The following is a 20,479-nucleotide window of genomic DNA, read 5'->3' as shown; positions in this document are numbered from 1 at the left end:
GACCACACCGGGTGTCACTCCTTTCAGCTAAGAACAGGAAACTGAGGCTACAATTTGCACAAGCTCATCGAAATTGGACAGTAGAAGATTGGAAAAACGTTGCCTGGTCTGATGAGTCTCAATTTCTGCTGCGACATTCGGATGGTAGGGTCAGAATTTGGCGTCAACAACATGAAAGCATGGATCCATCCTGCCTTGTATCAACGGTTCAGGCTGGTGGTGGTGGTGTCATGGTGTGGGTAATATTTTCTTTGCACTCTTTGGGCCCCTTGATACCAATTGAGCATCGTTGCAACGCCACAGCCTACCTGAGTATTGTTGCTGACCATGTCCATCCCTTTATGACCACAATGTACCCAACATCTGATGGCTACTTTCAGCAGGATAATGCGCCATGTCATAAAGCTGGAATCATCTCAGACTGGTTTCTTGAACATGACAATGAGTTCACTGTACTCAAATGGCCTCCACAGTCACCAGATCTCAATCCAATAGAGCATCTTTGGGATGTGGTGGAACGGGAGATTCGCATCATGGATGTGCAGCCGACAAATCTGCGGCAACTGTGTGATGCCATCATGTCAATATGGACCAAAATCTCTGAGGAATGCTTCCAGCACCTTGTTGAATCTATGCCACGAAGAATTGAGGCAGTTCTGAAGGCAAAAGGGGGTCCAACCCGTTACTAGCATGGTGTACCTAATAAAGTGGCCGGTGAGTGTACATCCCTTAGGCAGAGGCTGCAGCGTGAATAGATGCTCGCTACGTCTTTCCATCCTGCATTTTTGGTGGTACAGGATGTTTAGTGGCCAGATGGAGACAACAACTATGCCTGTCTGCCACTATTTTGCAATGTATACACTAAGCGTATTTGTCGGGTGCTTTCCTAATGTATACGCTTAGCTTATACAAATGACGTGATGGGAACCTCATATTATAACAGTTATAGAAGATAACGAAAATACTGTGGGGTCTTATCTGACCCCCTCCCCTTCCATAGCTACTAAAGCAAGACAACCAGGGATAAGTATCGAGCACACGCAGAGCAACTCAACTTTTCTTAATTTGTATTTGCATAACTAAGTACAGCCACAAATCCAACTTTCTATGGACTTTGTTGCCCGGGAGACGGTGCCCATTATAAGAGCAGCTGTCGAGGGGAGAGTCTTAGTCAGTCATACAATAAGTATTCAGTGACTGGCGTTCAGCAGGTGTGCCATCCACCTTCAAAGGGGTGCACACAATACTGCTGCTGGCTCCTCGCTAATCACTGCCGGCCTCAAGTATGCAGCCCATACAAAGAGAAACCCGCTGCCTGACACTGCAGATCCTCCAGGAGAACAACTAATCAATGGCAGTGTTCTTCTGGATCATGTTTAAAGCAGTCATATAAATCCTACGGGTGCAGTCACACGTGGTGTCTAAGGCCCCTTTCACACTTGCGTCTTTCACGCGTGTGTTCTGCGTGTGCTTTTGCTGCGCAGAACTTGCATTGCACTCTGACCCATTGTAATAATTTTTTTTAAACGCGTGTTTAAATCTCGACATGCTCTACTTTTGAAAGTAATGTGGGTGAAAAAAGCACCATAAAGTCTATGGAGACGCATCAGAAACCCATTCCACTCTGAGACACAAGACACAAGTCCAATGCAAGTGCAATGCGTTTTTCACGCATCAATTGCCATAGAAAAGATAGACCTCAGTCCTGAGTCCTTTTCTGCATTGAAATTGCATTGAAAATACATAGAAAACGTGTGTAAAAAACTGAGACACTGAACAAACTCTGACTGATAACTGATTGAACTCTGATGAAAAATTTCAGTTTTTCACTGACCGAACCCTGATCGCACCCTTATCAGACTCTGACGTGATCTGATACGCAATTGTAGAAGTGGTCTAAGGGTGAAGAGACACGTGGCATTTTTGGGCCATTTTTAGTTGCGTTTTGACCTGCGTTTTCATTGCGTTTGAAACGCATATACAACAGCTGAGGAAAGGTGATTTGCCTAATTACATCACTGTTAACATTTCAGTTTAAAAACGCGATGTTAATGCACATTGCGTTAACAAACATAAACGGTAATGTAATTAGGCAAATTACCTCTCATCAGCTGTTGTAATGCGTTTCAAACGCAATGAAAATGCAACCAAAACGCAACGTGCGAACGCACCCTCACACATGCGGTTCAAAATGCAGTGAAACAGCTGAAGAGAAATTTGCCTTATTAAATAGCTGTTAACATTTGTTAACCATTAATATGATAAATGTTAACATTGCGTTATACATACATATGTTAACAGCTGCATTTTGTAAATCCAAATGTTAACAGCTGCATTTTGTAAATCCAAATGTTAACAGCTGCATTTTGTAAATCCAAATGTTAACAGCTGTTTTATTAGGCAAATCTCTCTTCAGCTGTTTTAATACATTTTGAAACGCATGCGTTAAACGCCATTTGTGACTGCTCCCTTAAATTGTCCTCTGTAAAGATGGGTGAAACCCAACCTAGCCATCATAACACCTCTCATATGCAACAATCGGAAAAAACAATAACAACCACCTCCAATAACCATAACACTGGTTGTTACTAAGCAATGAAATGTCATAGAGACAATTTCTATGGAGGCACAGATCCGGCTATCTAACAACCTCTTCACAGATACCACAATATGTGCAGATAATGGTGGATTTATTATGGGGTTACATAGGGAGTCACAGAATACCGCTAAGTGACAAATCACAAAAAGGGTTAACAAAAAAAATTTTTTATACTACAAATGTCTGCCCCTGAGGCCAGTGGCACACGTGGCGTATTGGACCCGTTTTTGGGCCGTTTTGGAGCAGTCTGTTAAAAAACGCATGCGTTTTTGAGGGCACTTTCACACAATGCGTTGTGTTTTTTTATGTGTTTTTGACACATTCCAAACGGCGCGTTCACACGTTCTGCTAGTTTCATGTTCATAATGCGACGCTAGCGCACAGGGGGGCGGGGATCGGGTCGATCGCACATGTGTTTCCCAAAGGTTTCAGCCTTAATCACATGCTAAGGTTGCATTGCGTTTCCACTGCGTCTGCTAAAATGCAATGTAACTTCAGCATCTGATCAAGGCTGAAGTCTTTGAAATGCATCAAAAAACGCAACGCATCGTGTAAAGCATATGCTCACAAGCCAAGGCCTGTCCCCATGCGCTTGCATTGTGTTTCTAAATGTGCCGCATGTGAGGGCGCATTCACACAATGGGTTGCGTCGCGTTTTTGACGCATTCCACTGGCTTCAGCCTTGATTACATGATAAGGTTACATTGCGTTTCCAATGCATCTGCTAAAACGCAATGTAACTTCAGCATGTGATCAAGGCTGAAGCCCTGAGGGCGTATTCACTCGTTCCCGCTAGCGCCGCGTTCATAATGCGACACTAGCGCACAGGGGGCGGAGTTTGGGGCGATCGCATATGCGTTTCCAGAGAAACGCATGCGATCGGGTTATTAATCGCATGCGTTTCCCGGGAAACGCATATGCGATCGGCCCGAGCCCCGCCCACTGTGCGCTAGCGGCGCGTTATGAACACGACGATAGCGGAACGTGTGAACGCGCCCTGAGAGTGCGTTCACACGTTGCATTTTGGTTGCATTTTCATTGCATTCGAAACGCATTACAACAGCTGATGAGAGGTGATTTGCCTAGCTACCGTTTATGTTTTTTAACACAATGTTAACACATGCAGAACGGAAATGTTAACAGTAACCCACGGGTTCCCGCCTGCGATCGGGAACGAGCCGCCGGTGTTTTGCGTTAATTTAATGCAAAACACTGGCGGCTCGATCCCGATCGCAGGCATTTCCATGGAAACGCAGATGCGATTGGGCCGCGGCTTGGTCTGCGTTTGTGTTTGCAAACCCAGCCAAGACGGCACGTCTGACATCACCCTGTGATGTGTTAGGGCGCTTTCACGCAATGCGTTGTGTCGCGTTTCTTTATGCTTTTTTGACGCATTCCAAATTCTTCAGCCTTGATCACATGCTAAGATTACATTGCGTTTCCACTGCATCTGCTAAAACACATTGGGGGACATTTACTATGGCGTTTCCGCCAGTTTTGTGGCGCTCTCACCACATGTTCTGCTCTCAGACCTATTTATTAGCTGGCGGCGCCAGAAAAAGTGACTTTTTCCGTCTGCTCCGACTCTTCTCTGAAAAGGGGCGTGGCTTTGGCGGAGTGGAAACTCAGACACAATTAATATGTGTCGCAGCCCTTTTTGGGCGCTGTAAACTGGCGGAAAGTAGACCAAAAGAAAACTGGTCTAGCAGGGACTGTTGGACACATTTCTGGTGCTCGGGACAGATTTTGGTCCCGGGACAGAAAATGGTCTCGGCGCCAGAAATGTCTCTGCACAGCTCTACAATATTAAATGTGTATCTTCTTTCCCAGAGCAGGTCGGTAACAAAGCCAATGCAGACACCGACACTTTAAGTAAATGTCCCCCATTGTAACCTCAGCGTGAGATCAAGGCTGAAGTCTTTGAAATGCGTCAAAAACGCATTAAAAAATGCAAACGCATCATGTAAAGCATATGCTTACAAGCCAAGGCCTGTCCCCATGCGCTTGCATTTTGTTTCTAAATGTGCCGCATGTGAGGGCGCATTCACACAATGCGCTGCGTCGCGCTTTGCGTTTTTGGCGTATTCCACTGGCTTCAGCCTTGATTACATGATAAGGTTACATTGCGTTTCCACTGCATCTGCTAAAACACAATGTAACCTCAGCTGAAGCCAGTGGAATGCGTCAAAAAGGCAACGCACAACGTGACGCAATGCATCGTGTGAATGCACCCTGACAGACCTCAGGCTTTCCCTTTATTAACACCATGGCAAAAAGAAAGATTGCTCCTTCTATAGTATTTCATTAAGACAGAGGACACCCATCACTTTAATAAGAGACTATACATTAACTTGACGTAAATGTTCTGAAAATTTTGCTAATTCAGGAAAATATTTTATGACACCATCAGATTCCCCCATGAATGCCCATAAAAAACGCCCTCCAGGAACATGTACTGGTGCGCTCAAACAGCTGAATATGGGCATAAATTGCCATCTGTGTAAGGAGAAATAATATCGGATTCTATTCTATGGAAAATAACACACTCAACCAATTTTACCAATAGCAATTACATAGAAGACCCAGTATAAAGAAATATGTTTCATCTTCTTATTATCTAGCTTAAAATATTTGTCCATTAAAATAAAAATAATCCATAAAAACCTTTACATATTCCATAACCATCCTATTCACACTCTCATGAGCAGCAAGCTGCGGCTGTGCTCTAGCCTGCCCTCACTCAGTCAGCGGAAAGGTTTTTTGGCGCTGTCAAACTTTGCTGCTTTCTGATTGGCTGGTAAACTTTCCCATCAACTTCATTGGTTGAGCCACTTCCGTCTTTTGTGATTGACAGATCTCCTCCTTCGCCGGCTAGACGCATCACCACGTGGTCGGCAGCCACGTGTTTGTGTTTACCCACGTGACTGCTCTGACAGCTGCTGACAGCGTGCACTAAAAATACGCCCCCTTAGACTGTTACGTCACGGCAGGGGGTGCGGCCACAGTTTATATAAGTCTGCGCTCCGTGACGCACGGTTGCACAGTGGTGGAGGCAGTCAATGTAATAGCTGCAGAGAGCTGGTTGGATAAATGTTGTGGTTCTCGCTTGGCGCGTGGTTTGACTGTGGCGCGGGCGGGTAGATTCAAATTAGCAAAGCATTTCCCGGCAGCGTCTTAGTGTTACCTGATTATGGAAAACAATACGGGACGGGTTTCCAATGCAAAGATTTTAGTGTGTTTTAGAATAAAAAAAGGTTTGTGAAAAAAATGTCACTGGTTGATTTCAGGGCGTTCATGAATTTCATTAGACAAAGCTCACGTACACAACCAGTACATAATGGACCTGTACATTCTCATAAGCACTGCACAGGGTTAAAGGAGGCCTGCTCTTAAATTTATGATGGGGACATGACATCTTTTATAATATATAAAGTGGTTGCTGGGTGAAATGTATATAGCGGTTGCTGGGGGGAGCTGTATATAATGGTTGCTGGAGGAGCTGTATACAGTGATTGCTAGGGGAGCTATATACAGTGATTGCTAGGGGAGCTGTATACAGTGATTGCTGGGGGAGCTGTATATAGTGATTGCTGGGGGAGCTGTATATAGTGATTGCTGGGGGAGCTGTATATAGTGATTGCTGGGGGAGCTGTATACAGCGATTGCTGGGGGAGCTGTATACAGCGATTGCTGGGGGAGCTGTATATAGTGATTGCTGGGGGAGCTGTATATAGCGGCTGCTGGGGGGAGCTGTATATAGCGGCTGCTGGGGGGAGCTGTGTATAGCGGCTGCTGGGGGGAGCTGTGTATAGCGGCTGCTGCGGGGAGCTGTATATAGCGGCTGCTGGGGGGAGCTACATATAGCAGCTGCTGGGGGGAGCTACATATAGCGGTTGCTGGGGGGGCGTATATAGCGGTTGCTGGCGGGGGAGCTGTATATAGCGGTTGCTGGGGGGGAGCTGTATATAGCGGTTGCTGGGGGGGAGGTATACATAGCGGTTGCTGGGGGGGGGCTGTATATAGCGGTTGCTGAGGGAGCGGTATATAGCGGTTGCTGGGGGGGGGGCCTTCCATAGTGGTGTTTGGGGGCTGTATATAGTGATTACTGGGGATGCGTATACAGCGATTGCTGCTCCCTGTCCGGACTACATTCAATGGAGGCCCCCACCAACCTTAATCTGGCCCTGCCAGCAGCATCAGGAGCTAAAGACATCTGGTGGAAAATTCTTCAGCCATAAGTTATATCCATTCTGGCCCCAAAGGAGAAGACATCGTTGAGGTATTAGATGTCACCTATGCCTTATTTTGTCATTGAAATGGGCATTCCAGAGCACAGTTGGACCATGCAACTCATTTAACATGCAAAGTCGGTGAACTCTGTCGGGGGGAAGCACAGGGAGTGCCAAGATCATAAAGAACGGATGCCACAATTCATGAATCTGGTGCCCTCTGCACACTACACAGTGCAGTTTGCACTGTTTTTAGTAAATGTGCCCAGTCTGAGGTTCAGAGCACTCTGGAAGAGGTTTTCATGCAGGATGTCTCTGCACTGACCGCATTCATCTTTCAATTGCAACTAGTGGACCTGTCCATGTAGCTTAAAAACAAAGTTTTACTATTGGGATTGTATTTGGCAGGTAATGAGCAATGTCTGGTTTCCTCCACACATACTGTATAGAATTAACACCAAAAAGTTCAATCTTCGCCTTATCAGACCAGAGAATCTTATTTCTCATAGTCTGGGAGCCCTTCATGTGTGTGTTTTTGCAAACTGTATGCAGATTTCATATGTCTTGCACTGAGGAAAGGCTTCTGTCAGCACACTCTGCCATAAAACGCTGACTGTGCGGGGCTGCTGTGATAGTTGACATTGTGGGACTTTCTCCCATCTCCGTACTGCATCTCTGGAACTCGATTTCTTCCCTTCTTCCATTTAAGGATTATGGAGGCCACTGTGCTGCAGAAATTCTTTTGTAACCTTGGCCAGATCTGTCCTTTGCCATAATTCTGTTTCTAAGCTCCTTGGGCAGTTCCTGAGACCTCATGATTTTCATTTGCTTTAACATGTTTTAACATGCGCTCACATGAGCTGTGAGGTCTTATGTAGACAGGTATGTGCCTTTCCTACTGATGTCCAATCAGTTTATTTAAACAAAGCTGGACTCCAATGAATGAACCATCTCAATGAACCATCTCAAGGCTATAGACAGCATGTGAGTTAAATATCAGTGTCACAGCAATGGGCCTGAACATGTGATGTTTCAGTTGTACTTGGTTAATAAATTAGCAAAAATATCTATATTTAATTTTTTTTTCTATCAAGAAGGGATGCAAAGTGCACATTGCTGAGCAAAAAAAGTACTTTTTTGGTCTTAACAATTGGCTGCAATGAAACAAAGAGTGAAAATGTAAAGGGGTCTGAATACTTTCGTACCCACTGTATATGCTGCATTTTAAAGTTGTGGATATTTTTTTTTTTTTCATAAATGCTGTGGCTCACTCCAGTGTCACCTCAAGTCAATTTCATAGCAATTGATTCTCAAGTAGTTAGGAGACATCTGCTAGAGAATAAGATATCTTCTGTCCCCCAAGATGTAAATGTTCATTTAAACCACAGATTTTTGTGGGTGCTGCACTTTCACCATGGTTCCTCCTCTCTGAATCATTGACATATCTTTTCTGCTACGAGGATGGGAGAGACAAGCAGCTTTTCTGAGCCAAGTAATTAGGCAGCAGAGTGATGAGCGGCTGATAATTAATGTTCACAGCTTTATTGGAGATCACAATTGGTTTTGAATGTGGAAATATAAACTTGGTCTGGTCCATTACCTTTATGATCAACTACAAACTCTGTACATTTCCCTTCAGCCATCATAATCCACACAAGAAGACATTGAGAGCGACATTATAGAGGTTCTTACACAATGTGCAGCAGAGCGGGCGCACACCTCTACTTCATATTATCCAGAATCCATCAACTTGCACCACAGTTGTTTAGTAAGAATTCTCCTAGTTCTAAGCGGGGAGTTTATCGGGTTAACATATTTTGTTCATGAGAAGTATCCCATATTTAGTGTATTGGATGTAATGTACACAGGACAGGCGCCAGCACTGGCCAACTGCCGGGGCCCAGAGCTGCGGGGTTGCCAACATAAGGCTGTACATAAGGAATCCATAGGGGAGAGGGTGCTGTATCTAATAAATCCATAGGGTGTGAGGGGGCTTATATAAAACTAGCCATGAGGATGCTGTTTGGTATGATAATCTAGGGAAAATTTTAGGACAGGAGACTGTTTTAGTTTCTTAATTTTGAATGCTGCCACGCAGGTTCACTGCAAAGGGGCCCACTGAGGCTCTGTCGCCCAGGGGCCTAATGAAAACTGGAGCCGGCCCTGGATGCACATATTACTTCTACCCGTCTCTTGATGATTGTTCTCAATGGGATTAAGATCCGGGGAGTTTCCAGGCTATGGGCCCAAAATCTCTATGTTTTGTTCCCTGAGCCATTTAGCTATCACCTTTACATTATGGCAAGGTGCATCATCATGCTGGAAAAGGCATTGTTGATCACCAAACTTGGACAGTTGGGAGAAGTTGCTCTTGGAGGACATTCTGCTACCATTCTTTATTCATGGATGTGTTTTTAGGCAAGACTGTGAGAGAGCCGATTCCCTTAGCTGAGAAGCAACCCCACACATGACTGGTTGCAGGATGCTTTACAGTTGGCATGAGACAAGACTGGTGGTATCGCTCACCTTGTCTTCTCCGAACAAGCTGTTTTCCAGATATTCCAAACAATCGGAAAGGGGATTCATCAGAGAAAATGACTTTACCCCAGTCCTCAGCAGTCCACTCCCTGTACCTTTTGCAGAATATCAGTCTGTCCCTGATGTTTTTTTCTGGAGAGAAGTGGCTTCTTTGCTGCTCTCCTTGACACCAGGCCTTGCTCCAAGAGTCTCCGCCTCACAGTGCACTCACACCTGCCTGCTGCCATTCCTGAGCAAGCTCTGTACTGCTGCTAGCCTGATCCCGAAGCTGAAACACTTTTAAGAGACAGTCCTGGTGCTTGCTGGTCCTTCTTGGGTGCCCTGGAGCCTTTGTAGCAACAATGGAACCTCTCTCCATGAATTCCTTGATGCGATAGATTGTTGACTGAGGTGCAATGTTTGTATCTGCGATACTCTTCCCTGTTAGGCCACTTTTTGTGCAGTGCAATGATGTTTAGAGATAACCATGGTTAACAGAAGAGAAACAATGATGCCAAGCAGCAGCCTCCTTTTAAAGTGTCCAGTGGTGTGATTCTTACTTTATCATGACAGATTGATCTCCAGCCCTGTCCTCATCAACAGCCACACCTGTGTTAATGGAGCAATCACTGACATGATGTTAGCTGCTCCTTTTAATGCAGGCCTGCAATGAAGTTGAAATGTGTTTTGGGGGAAAAAGTTCATTTTGTAGGCAAATATTGACTTTGCAATTAATTACTGTTAAGCTGATCACTCTTTATAACATTCTGGAGTATATGCAAATTGCCATTATAAAACCTGATGCAGTAGACTTTGTAAAAATTAACATTTGTATCATTCTCAAAACTTATGGCCATGACTGGCTCTGTAAATAAGCACAAGACTGGGAGGTAGTAAACATTACCCATTTAACTACACATTAAGGCACTTTAGTAATGATACATAATCCTACCCGTAACATTAACCCCATAAACCATTAATAACTAAACATAACTAAGAAATGATGACATGAGGCTTCCTGTTTGGCAGAAAAGGTCACAGCTATTTATTTCTGATAAACTCAATTATTATTATTTTAATATTATCAAAATCAACCGCAATCTCTGTTCGTTTCTTTGTAAACCATAGCTGCCGAAGTGGTTTGTTCCTCCGGACTCCCGAACCACCACTTCCTCCGGACTTCCGAAAAAATCCACATCAATTCTCTTTTCCGCCAGCTGTGACTTGAGATGATCACCGAAAACCATTATTACTTTGATACTCAAAATTAACCATAATCTCAGTCTGTCTCTTTGTAAACCATATCTGCCCGAAGCGGTTTGCTCAACCGGACTCCCGAATTAGCTCTTCGACTTCCGGGCAAATTCACATCAATTCCCATTTTCCATCAGCTGCAACTTGAGATGATCACCGAAAACAATTATTACTTAATACTCTCAAAAATGAACCACAATTTTCATCCATCTCTTTGTAAACCATAGCTGCCCGAAGCGGTTTGCTCAACCGGACTCCCGAATCAGCACTTCCGGGCAAAATCCACATCAATTCTCATTTTCTGTCAGCTGTGACTTGAGATGATCACTGAAAACCGAAAACATCAAAACACAAAAACCAAGTAACAGTAGGGAGGGAGGGAGGGAGGGACAGCTTGAAGATGGACCGGGCAAGAGGAAGTGCAGGCCCAGTGCCTGCCCTATAAAGGCTCAGCTATGGGAGGGATTGAGCAGCAGCAGGGAGGAGAAAGGAAGCAAATACCACCCCTATTTAAAGTGCAAACGTCCCATGTAATAAATTGCAACACTAGGACACCCCCAGTCTGTGGGCACCCTCCTTATACAGTCGGGGGCCCCCCTTCAGGAATGCAGCACCAGAACTGAGCTTGGCACAGAAATACAGAAAAACAGAACATGGCTTCGTACAAAAATACTCCTCAAGTACCTGGCTTGGTACACATAAGTAAAGGACCTGAATAATACTCTTACCACAAATATAGCCTGTCCACAGAACCCTCCCCCTGGAACAAAACAGTGTCCTCCCCCTGCAACAAATTGACATACTCGTATATAAAGTGCATACATACATACATAGTGCCCCCATAATTAATACATACAAAGTACCCTTTCATAATTAATATATAATAACATAAGGGCATCTCATAATGCATATAGAGTGCCCCCATAATTAATACATTTATACTGCACCCTGTATAAATAATATTTACACATTGCCCCCAATTAATTTATTGTGGGGGCTCTATATATCAAATAACAAAGAGTGACCCACATAATTAATAAATGCATGTACAGTGCCACGTAAATAATATATATAGATTAATTAATGCACCTACAGTGCTGTCCATAATTAATGTGAGGACTTGGGGTCAGTAAACCCCCTGGACCACCACAGACAATGACACACGCCGTAGGAAAAGAAAGTTCATTGCAGCTCACCCGATATTTGCTCTGTACATTGCAATGTCACGGATTCGACCTGGACCAGGTGCGTTTAACTTGAAAAAATTTTAGCAGTGAATTCAGCGTCCAAACTCAGAAGTGTTAAATGATTACGTCTTTATTTCGAATACATATTCCAATAAAAAATGCATAAAAGACTGCTTGTGTCATGTCTATAGCTGGCTAAAAAAGCATGGCTCATGAGTAAGAGTGTCAGACAACACTAGAAACGCGTTGGCCATGCCAGGCTACTAATATCTACCACTGCCTGGTAAGGCAAGAGTTAACAATGTGAAAATGTTGTTATTCATTAGTAAAGCAAGCTAAAAGTTGATTGGAGAGTGCTGCCACCTTACGAGGGTAGTATAAAAACCCCTGGTGGGCAGGAGCACATGGTCAAAGTGAGAGACTCCATCTTGGAGTAAATGTCAGTTCCAGTAAGCAGAGGAGAGAGTACCACATGTCCGTGCTGCAACAGGAAGCAGAAGTGTCTCAGGCCACTACCCAGACACACTACAAGGAAGCAGAGCTCCACCATCTAGACTCTGCTCCATCTTTACCAGCCCATCCTGAAGCTATTACCAGGCTGTGAGCAATCCTTCCTGTGGGCCAGCTATCTCCTGCCAGCTTTCCAGCTCTGCTAAATCTGCTGCTGTTGTTTAAGGCTCTCTCCTGCCAGGCTGTAGGCCCATCCTCTGGTCCCAATACGGAGCACCGTGACCATAGCGCGCCCAAGACCTCGGCTGTCTACAGCAAAAGAAGAACGGCAAGGGGGTCTGAAATATGGTAAAACTATCAAAATATGCCCAAACTATCAAAATATTATACGTTTTTCACAGCGTTTAACCCTGTAACGGAAAATTGCGCCCTAAGTTGAAAATGGCACAACAAGTGAGAAAAAGCCTGTACCACTCTAAAAATAGAATCATTGAAAATGTCATCAAAATTCACAAAAAATGCCACCACCCACAGCTGCGTACACCAAAGTATGAAAAGTTATTAGCGCCAGAATATGGCAAAATAAATTTTTTTGTACAAGAGGTTTTAAAGGACCCTTGTCATCAGGTCTCTGTCACTAGTTCTGTCACCTGTACCTGTTAGAGCAGCTCACAAGGATCCCATCCCAGACTTTATCTAGTCTTTAATCATTGTAAAATCATCTTTTCTTTACTGTGTAAATGAAGCTGGTCACATGGTCAGAGGCAGTGATGTCACCCCTGTTACCTCTCCCGTCTCCTCCTCCTGCTCATGTCTGTGTGTAATGTATAGTAAAGCATTGCTAGTGTCTGTGCTTTACCTGCTGACATGCTGCATCCTGCCATACATATGTGTGAGATACAGAAATCAGCTACACAAGTACCTGACATGTTCTGCTATAACATGGCTGCCTGGAACTGTTGTATCTTTCACATACACATACACACACAGGCAGCAGGGGGCGTAGCCACCAGCAAGCACATGGAGGAGCCATTACATTATTATACAGGCTGTCAGTCAAGCACTGGGGGCATACTGTGCCTCCCACTCATGAATAAGCTAGACAGCTTCAATATGCTAATGACTCATTGGACATCTCACAGGTCATTAGCATACAGCTTTAGGACCTCATTGCTTAAGTTTACAGACATGTATAGGGACAATGAAGGGACAGAGGCAATGCTCTCTAATGGCGGTTTATGAAAATATATTTAGTTTAGGGGGGTTATTTTGCCTGACGGGTTCTCTTTAATTCTTGTAAATGTAAAACCTATGCAAATTTGTTATCCCCGTGATTGTACCGACCCAAAGAATAAACTAGACAAGTCTTTGGGGCACACAGTGACAGCCGTAAAAAATCCAAGCCCACAAGAAAACAGCGCGAATGTGTTTTTTCACCAATTTCACTGCATTTGAAATGTTTTTCCCGCTTCCCAGTACACGGCATAGAATATTAAATATTGTCACTATGAAGTGCAATTTGTTGCATTCACACAGCTGTTTATATGAAAAAATAAAAAAGTTATAGATTTTTGAAGGTGGGGAGTAAAAAAAATAAAATGCAAAAACCAAAAAGGGCCTTGACGTTAAGGGGTTAAACTGTATTGAACTGTAGAGAACAGTTTAAAGCACACATGGCAAGTGTCAGTAAGCATCCTCACTACCTCTGATGCCCCATGCGATTGCTTGGGTTGCTTTATAGGCAAATCCCCCCCTGATGATGTTTCCTTTTCATAATGTTCAGCTATTGTTCGCTGTGATGTGATATACATAAATCTATATATATGCCTTTGGGTAATAAAGCCTCAGTTTCAGGGAGCTACTCGCTCCTATTCCTTGCTCTGTCCAAGATAAGTGGTTTTATCCTGGAGCTGTAAATCCTGTTTTATTGGACAATGTAAATATGTATCACTTGCAAAATGTACCAGACGCATCGGCTTAGAATTGGCCTCCCACAGTATAAGGAGAATATATTATATCTGCAATAAGCCTGTTACTGCAAGAGGTGGCTAAGCGGTAAGCAGAGAATGGTGCAGGAAACGGGAGGAATTTGTGTAAAGCTACAAAATAGTGAATTATGACAATAGAAGACGCATTACTATTTGAGGAAAGCAATGTATCTAATCCTATCCAGTGTGATTCTGCCCTCTGATATGTTGTATCCAATTCTATTAGATAGCTTGCCCCTAGTATATAGCCAGGCTACCCCCATAGTATATAGCAGGGGTAGGGAACCTATGGCTCGCTACCCCTGTTTTTTTAAGATTCCACATATTTTACTAGAATTTTATGAGGCTCAGAATTTAGGTGGCATTTTTCACATTTTTTGTAAAATCACCAAAACCCATATTTAGATGGACCTGCTCAACTTCTAATTGACACTGAGAGGCCTAAATAATAGCTAGATTCATAAATTACCCCATTATGGAAACTACACCCTCAACGTATGAAAAACCACTTTTATGAAGTTTGTTAACCCTTTAGGTGTTTTATAGGGGTTAAATCAAAATGGAGGTGCAGTCTGCAAATTGTAATATTTTTTCACAATACATTCATTTTGGGTGGAAAATGAAACATTTACAATGGATTAAATGAAAAAAGGCTCCACAAAGTTTGATACCCAATTTCTCCCGAGTACACCGATACTCTATATGTGGTGGTAACCTGCTGTATGGGCGCACGGCCAGGCATAGAAGGGAAGGAGGCGCCATGCAGAGCAGATTTGCTATGTCACATTGTACAGGCTATAATTTTTTTTCTTTTTTTAATGTCGACCTATAGGGGCTTATTTCTTTTGCCACATGAGATGCACTTTTCTGGTAGGTAATTTTGGGGCATCTATAGCTAATTGGTGAGATTTTATTAACTCTTTGTTGGTGGAGGAAATGAAAATCATCAATTTTTAGGAAAATTTTTATGTTTTTTTTTTTGGTCATTAACCATACCATAAAAATAGTATATTATTTTTATTCTGTGGGTCGCCACGATTACGAAGAGACCTCATTTATATATTTATATAGATTTTATATTTTTTCCCATTTTTACTGAATAAAAATTAATTTGGCAAAAATGTTGTTAATTTTAGCATCACCGTCTTTTCTTATGCATAACTTTTTTATTTTTCGCCAAATCTGTTTAAGGGCTTATTTTTTCCGAGAAGAGTTGTTCTTTTGAGTGGGCTTATTTTAGAGTGCATAACATATTTTAAATCACTTTTTAGAGCATTTTTTTTATAGGGTATTAATTAAAAATGATCTTTTTTCGGAAAGTCTTTGCAGGTTTTTTTCTCCGGCGTTTACCGTGCGGGTCCAGTAACGATTCTTTTTTATTATACAGATTGTTACGGAGGCGGAAATACCAAATATGCGTTTTTTTTTGTGTTTTTTATACTTTATTAAGTGTTTTTATGGGAAAGTGACATTTTAGGGGCTTATATGGGGCTTATATTTTAATGTATTTATTTTGTATTTATTCTAATGTGTAGTGTTCAGTGTTTTTCACTTTTTTACTTATACATACTTGAACTTGAACATGTGATGCTCTGATCGCTGGTTCAAGTTCAATACACTGCTCTACAATACTATTTTATTGTAGAGCAGTGTAATCTGTCTGGCATGCTCGAGCATGCTCAGACAGTTTACATTCGGACCTGGAAGGGGTCTGACTGCCAGGGAGACTGGGCAGCTCCGGGGCACATCCCAGTCCTCGGAGCTGCCCAGAAGTGGATCGGATCCCCCGGTAAATGGCGCGGGGGATCCGATCCACAGCGCAAACACCCGCGATAAAATGGCAATACTAAAACAAATGCAATTTTTTCTATTCTAGTTTTCCTTCAATAAAATTGGACAAATATAAACAAAACTATATAAATGAGGTATCACCGTAATCATAGTTATAATATATTATTGTTATGCTAAGTGAACACCCCCCCCAAAAAATGCTATTTTATTTTCCTACACACGTAAAGAGTTAATAAAATTGCTTCAATTACTAAAAAACCAAAAAAAATGAAGGGTTTTTTTTTACAGTGCATTTCGTCTCTCAAAAAATAAGCCCTTATTTGTCTAAATAGCTGAAAAAATAAATAAAGATTGTATAGCCAATTCCCAACGCGCGTTGTTATAGAACGGTACGGCGGGTAGTGACTTTCCAACACAGTTCAGACACAGTGTTCGGGGCAAGATGGCGGCTGTTCCTGACAGCCATCCATCCTGCCCCATGGACCAGAAGGGTTACGTCCCCCCCACCCTCCCCAGTTCATGATCGCTGCTTTTGGCTCATCAATGCAGACCAGCCAATAGCAGCAAATTTACTTATGACGTCAGTAATACCGATCACCACGTGGGTGCCGGCTGTTCCTGACAGCCACCAATTTTGCCTTGCGGACCAGAGGGGTTTTGCTGCCCCCCTCTGTCCATGTTTGCCGCTATTGGCTGGTCAATTTGGTCCAGCCAAAAGCAGCAATATTCGTCACAATGGGCATCGCTAGGGTGAATAAGAGCAACACTTGGCGATAATTTTCCTACGAAAATTGAAGATATGGTACAAAAGCGCTGGCCGTGCACATTGTATACATTATGCTGTACAACTCTTACGAGCTGTTCCAATGTGCAGGTCCTGCCGTATCATTTCTCCGTTTTCAAGAGGAAGATATTAGGAAACTAATATTGGGACAAGAAGGACGGGGCCCCAGTACCTCTGGTTTAGATGTTCCCATGTTTTGCCAGGACAGCATTTTCCCGGTGAATTCTGCTGCTTCTAAAGGTAGGACTCAATAAAGAGTCTGTTCCAAAAGAGGAGTTAGGATGGACACTACATACTACTAAGAGACCTGCGACAACTCCAGAGTGACAAAAGTTTAGTTGGTCCCTTGGTAATTCATTTTGGTAAAATGAATAATTGTAACAACTGTTAGGTCACGTTGCTCCCTATACCCCTCCATTATTTCATTGTGGGATGTAGTTTGCAAACTAGGGGCACTTGTTGGTTTTATGTTTTTTATTTAGGTTTTCTATTTCCCTTCTAAGTCTTTATTATTCCGGAGCCCTGCTGGATTTTGTGGTTTGTATTTAGGATCACATGTTGGGTCTTTCTCGTATCAGGAAATATGGCTTCCTAATCCGAGAGCGGACATTTTACAGTGGCACAAACTGGGCCACACATAATGGATGCCATATAATGGGCGCCACATAACGGGCACTGAACTTTCCAGAAATAATTGCAATTTTCATCTTGGACTCCATTGCACATCATATTTGGAAACCACCTATATGTTCAAAATGCTCATTTCACCACGTGTATTACACTACACCACATTACACCTTGCTAAATTCCCCAAGGGGTGTACATTCAACAATTAGAGTCACTTTTCAGGTTTCCCTCTGTTTTGGTACCACTACGGCTCTCCAAATATATCCTGACACATGTGAAGGATTTCTGTCAAATTTGGCCTCTAAAAGACAAACATCCCTCTTTTCCTCTACTGTGCGCCCATAAAGCAAAATAGTTTTACACTTATTTGGGGGTTATTTAATATATTATCCCTTGTGGCTTACAAAAATTAGGGGTAAAAGTGACATTTATAGGAAGATTTTCACCTTTTTAATTTTTTAGGGCCTAATTGGATCATTCACCTGTAGGGGTAAATACATATATTACACATTGCGAATTCTCTAAGGGGTGTGCGTTCAAAAATTAGGATCACTTTTCGGATTCCTATCTGTTTTACACCACTAGGGTTCTCCTAATGCAGGTAAAACATTTCTTATTTGGCTTCTAAAATGCAAACATCTCTCTTTCCTTCTAGTGTGCACCCATACAACATTTTATATACACATGTGGGGTACTTCTACACTCGAGAGAAATAGGTTTACCCATTTTGGGGGGTTATTACATTTTTTTTATCCCTTGTGACTACAAAAAATTAGGGGTAAAATGACCCTTATAGGAAAATTTTCACCTATTTCCTATTTAAGTCCTAATTAAATCAAACACCTTTATGGACAAATACACATATTACACCTTGCTAAATTCTCCAAAGGGTGCACTTTCCAAAATGGTGACACTTGTTGGGGTTCCCCTCTGCTTTGGTACCACATGGGCTCTCCAAATGCATCCTGACACATGTAAAGAATGTCTGTCAAATCTGGCTTCTAAAAGGCCAAACCTCTTCTTTCCCTTCTGAGCTTCACTGCGTACCCATACAACACTTTATATGCAAAAGTGGTGCAGTTCTGTGCTTAGGAGAAATAGTTTTACACATTTATGGGGGTTGTTTCATCTTTTATCCCTTGTGGCTTACAAAAATTTGGAGTAAAAGTGACTTTTTTGAGAAAATGTTCATCTTTTTCCCTTTTGTGGCCTAATTGAATCAAACACCTGTTGGTGCAAATACACAAATTATACCTTGCTAAACACAAGGGGTGTACTTTCCAAAACGGTGTCTCTTTTTGGGGCTTTCCTCTGTTTTGGTACCATTAGGACTCTCCAAATGCATCCTGACACATGAAAACTTTTTCAGCCATACTTGCCCTCCAAAAATGAAACAATGCTCTTTCCCTTCCAAGTGCCCCCCTGTGCCTGTACAGCAGGGCACAGTGACAAAATGGATATGTTAAAGCGTTCAAAGTAGACACATTTCAGATGGGCCGTGTCAGGAAGGTGAAAAGGGGCTTCAGCATTAAGGGGTTAAATGGGCATTATATAAACATTGGGGGGGGCGGGGGGAATTACTCTACTAATAATTCAACACATATATATATATATATATGCAACATCCCCCACCGGGGCCTAGCCTTTTCTCGGGGCCTGGAGTCAGCCGGGGCCCGCAGTACCTGAGTGGCTGGCCGTTGCGGCCTAGGCACGCTAGTGTCACGGTGCTTGGTATGGGGTAACCGGAGGGCTGTCCTACAGCCTGGGGCAACCCTTTGGTGTCTAGAGTATAATTCTCTGTGTAGTGGACAGGGTGCCTGTGATGATGGCAGCCGTAGTAGCAGGGACCAGACGGAGGCAGAGGTTGAACAAAAACACCTTACAGTTCTTTATTGGAACCGACAGGAACCGCAGCAACGTGCCTTAACAGAATGGTGGATTGCTGAGATGCAGTTGGAGGGAGCCACAGGATGTAGATCATCAGCCTGGATGCAAAGGGCAGGCTGGGAGGTAGCTGTGTCCTAGTAGGATGCTTCAGCTTTATCCTGGATTGCTTCAGGTATCACCCTTGAAGGTAGGATGATACCCCTTTCCTCTCTCTACTAGCTATTAGTTCCACTCTTCAGGCAGGGGCTAGGCTCTTCCTGCTCTGGTCTGGTATGCTAGCTGCACAGACTCCGCAGAGTCTGTACTGGAGTAACTCCAGTCTGCTTCTGAGCTACTGCTCAGCTAACTGCTCTCTCCTCTCTTCTGAGAGGGAACTCACTTCCAGAAGTTTCCTCAACAGGGATCTTGTTACTCCCCTGGTCAGGTGGTGGCTGCTCCTCCAATTACATCTCAGCTCACAGAGACAAAGTATAACACCTGTGATTGGCTGACACATATTACATCACACAAAACAATTAACTCCTGCCTTACCAGGCAGGATCTACCACTGCAATGTTCCCCTGTGTCCTATAAGGACTATGTAGTGTGATGTAGTGACATGCTGTGGGGCTGACTAGACCCTACACAGGCCGCAAGCTACATGATGGGACGTATTCGCAAACACAGCTCTGCCTTGCATCGGCGAGGGTGTTGCATACCCCCGGGGCAATTGAAAGAGCCGCCCTCGGCTCGACTACAGACTGATTGGGGCGCAGAGGTAGATAGGGGCACTTCTGTGAAGTGCAGGCTACATGATCTCTAGGGACAAACCGCCCATGGTCCTGGAGACAGGCACCTGGGTTGGTGTCGGACTAAGACATGGACATGTAAAAGTATGACAGTTGGTCGCTAACGCCATTAAACCAAACGGTACAGTAGGAAAGGTGTGGTGTCATGTACTGTAATCCACTCCTTGCACCAGGGCCTGTATATTTGTTATATAAACACTTCTTCCCTAGCGACAAATATATAGTGTGTATATGCATTACATTGGCATATGTGACACAATAAAACATTGTACAATGTACAAGTACCTGCCGACTGACATTCTTACCCTTGTATGAGTGGCATCCAGGTGCTATCTCTGTAACACCCCCGGTCCCCTAAGGACCCGCAGTTTACGGACT

The 20,479-nt window shown here is 43.3% G+C and overlaps 1 long non-coding RNA gene across 1 annotated transcript in view; it reads right to left on the bottom strand.

Annotated features, from left to right (window-relative positions):
* Nucleotides 1-11,963: 11,963 nt before the first annotated feature.
* LOC140070549 (uncharacterized) overlaps nt 11,964-20,479 on the bottom strand; it is a 94,727-nt gene continuing 86,211 nt past the window's right edge. The window contains exon 3 of the long non-coding RNA XR_011848946.1: nt 11,964-12,574. This is a non-coding gene — a long non-coding RNA (uncharacterized lncRNA). The remainder of the gene's footprint in view (nt 12,575-20,479) is intronic.

Source organism: Engystomops pustulosus, chromosome 7, assembly GCF_040894005.1.
Source record: "Engystomops pustulosus chromosome 7, aEngPut4.maternal, whole genome shotgun sequence".
Classification (NCBI taxonomy): Eukaryota; Metazoa; Chordata; class Amphibia; order Anura; family Leptodactylidae; genus Engystomops; species Engystomops pustulosus.
This window is presented reverse-complemented; position numbering and strand designations above follow the sequence as displayed.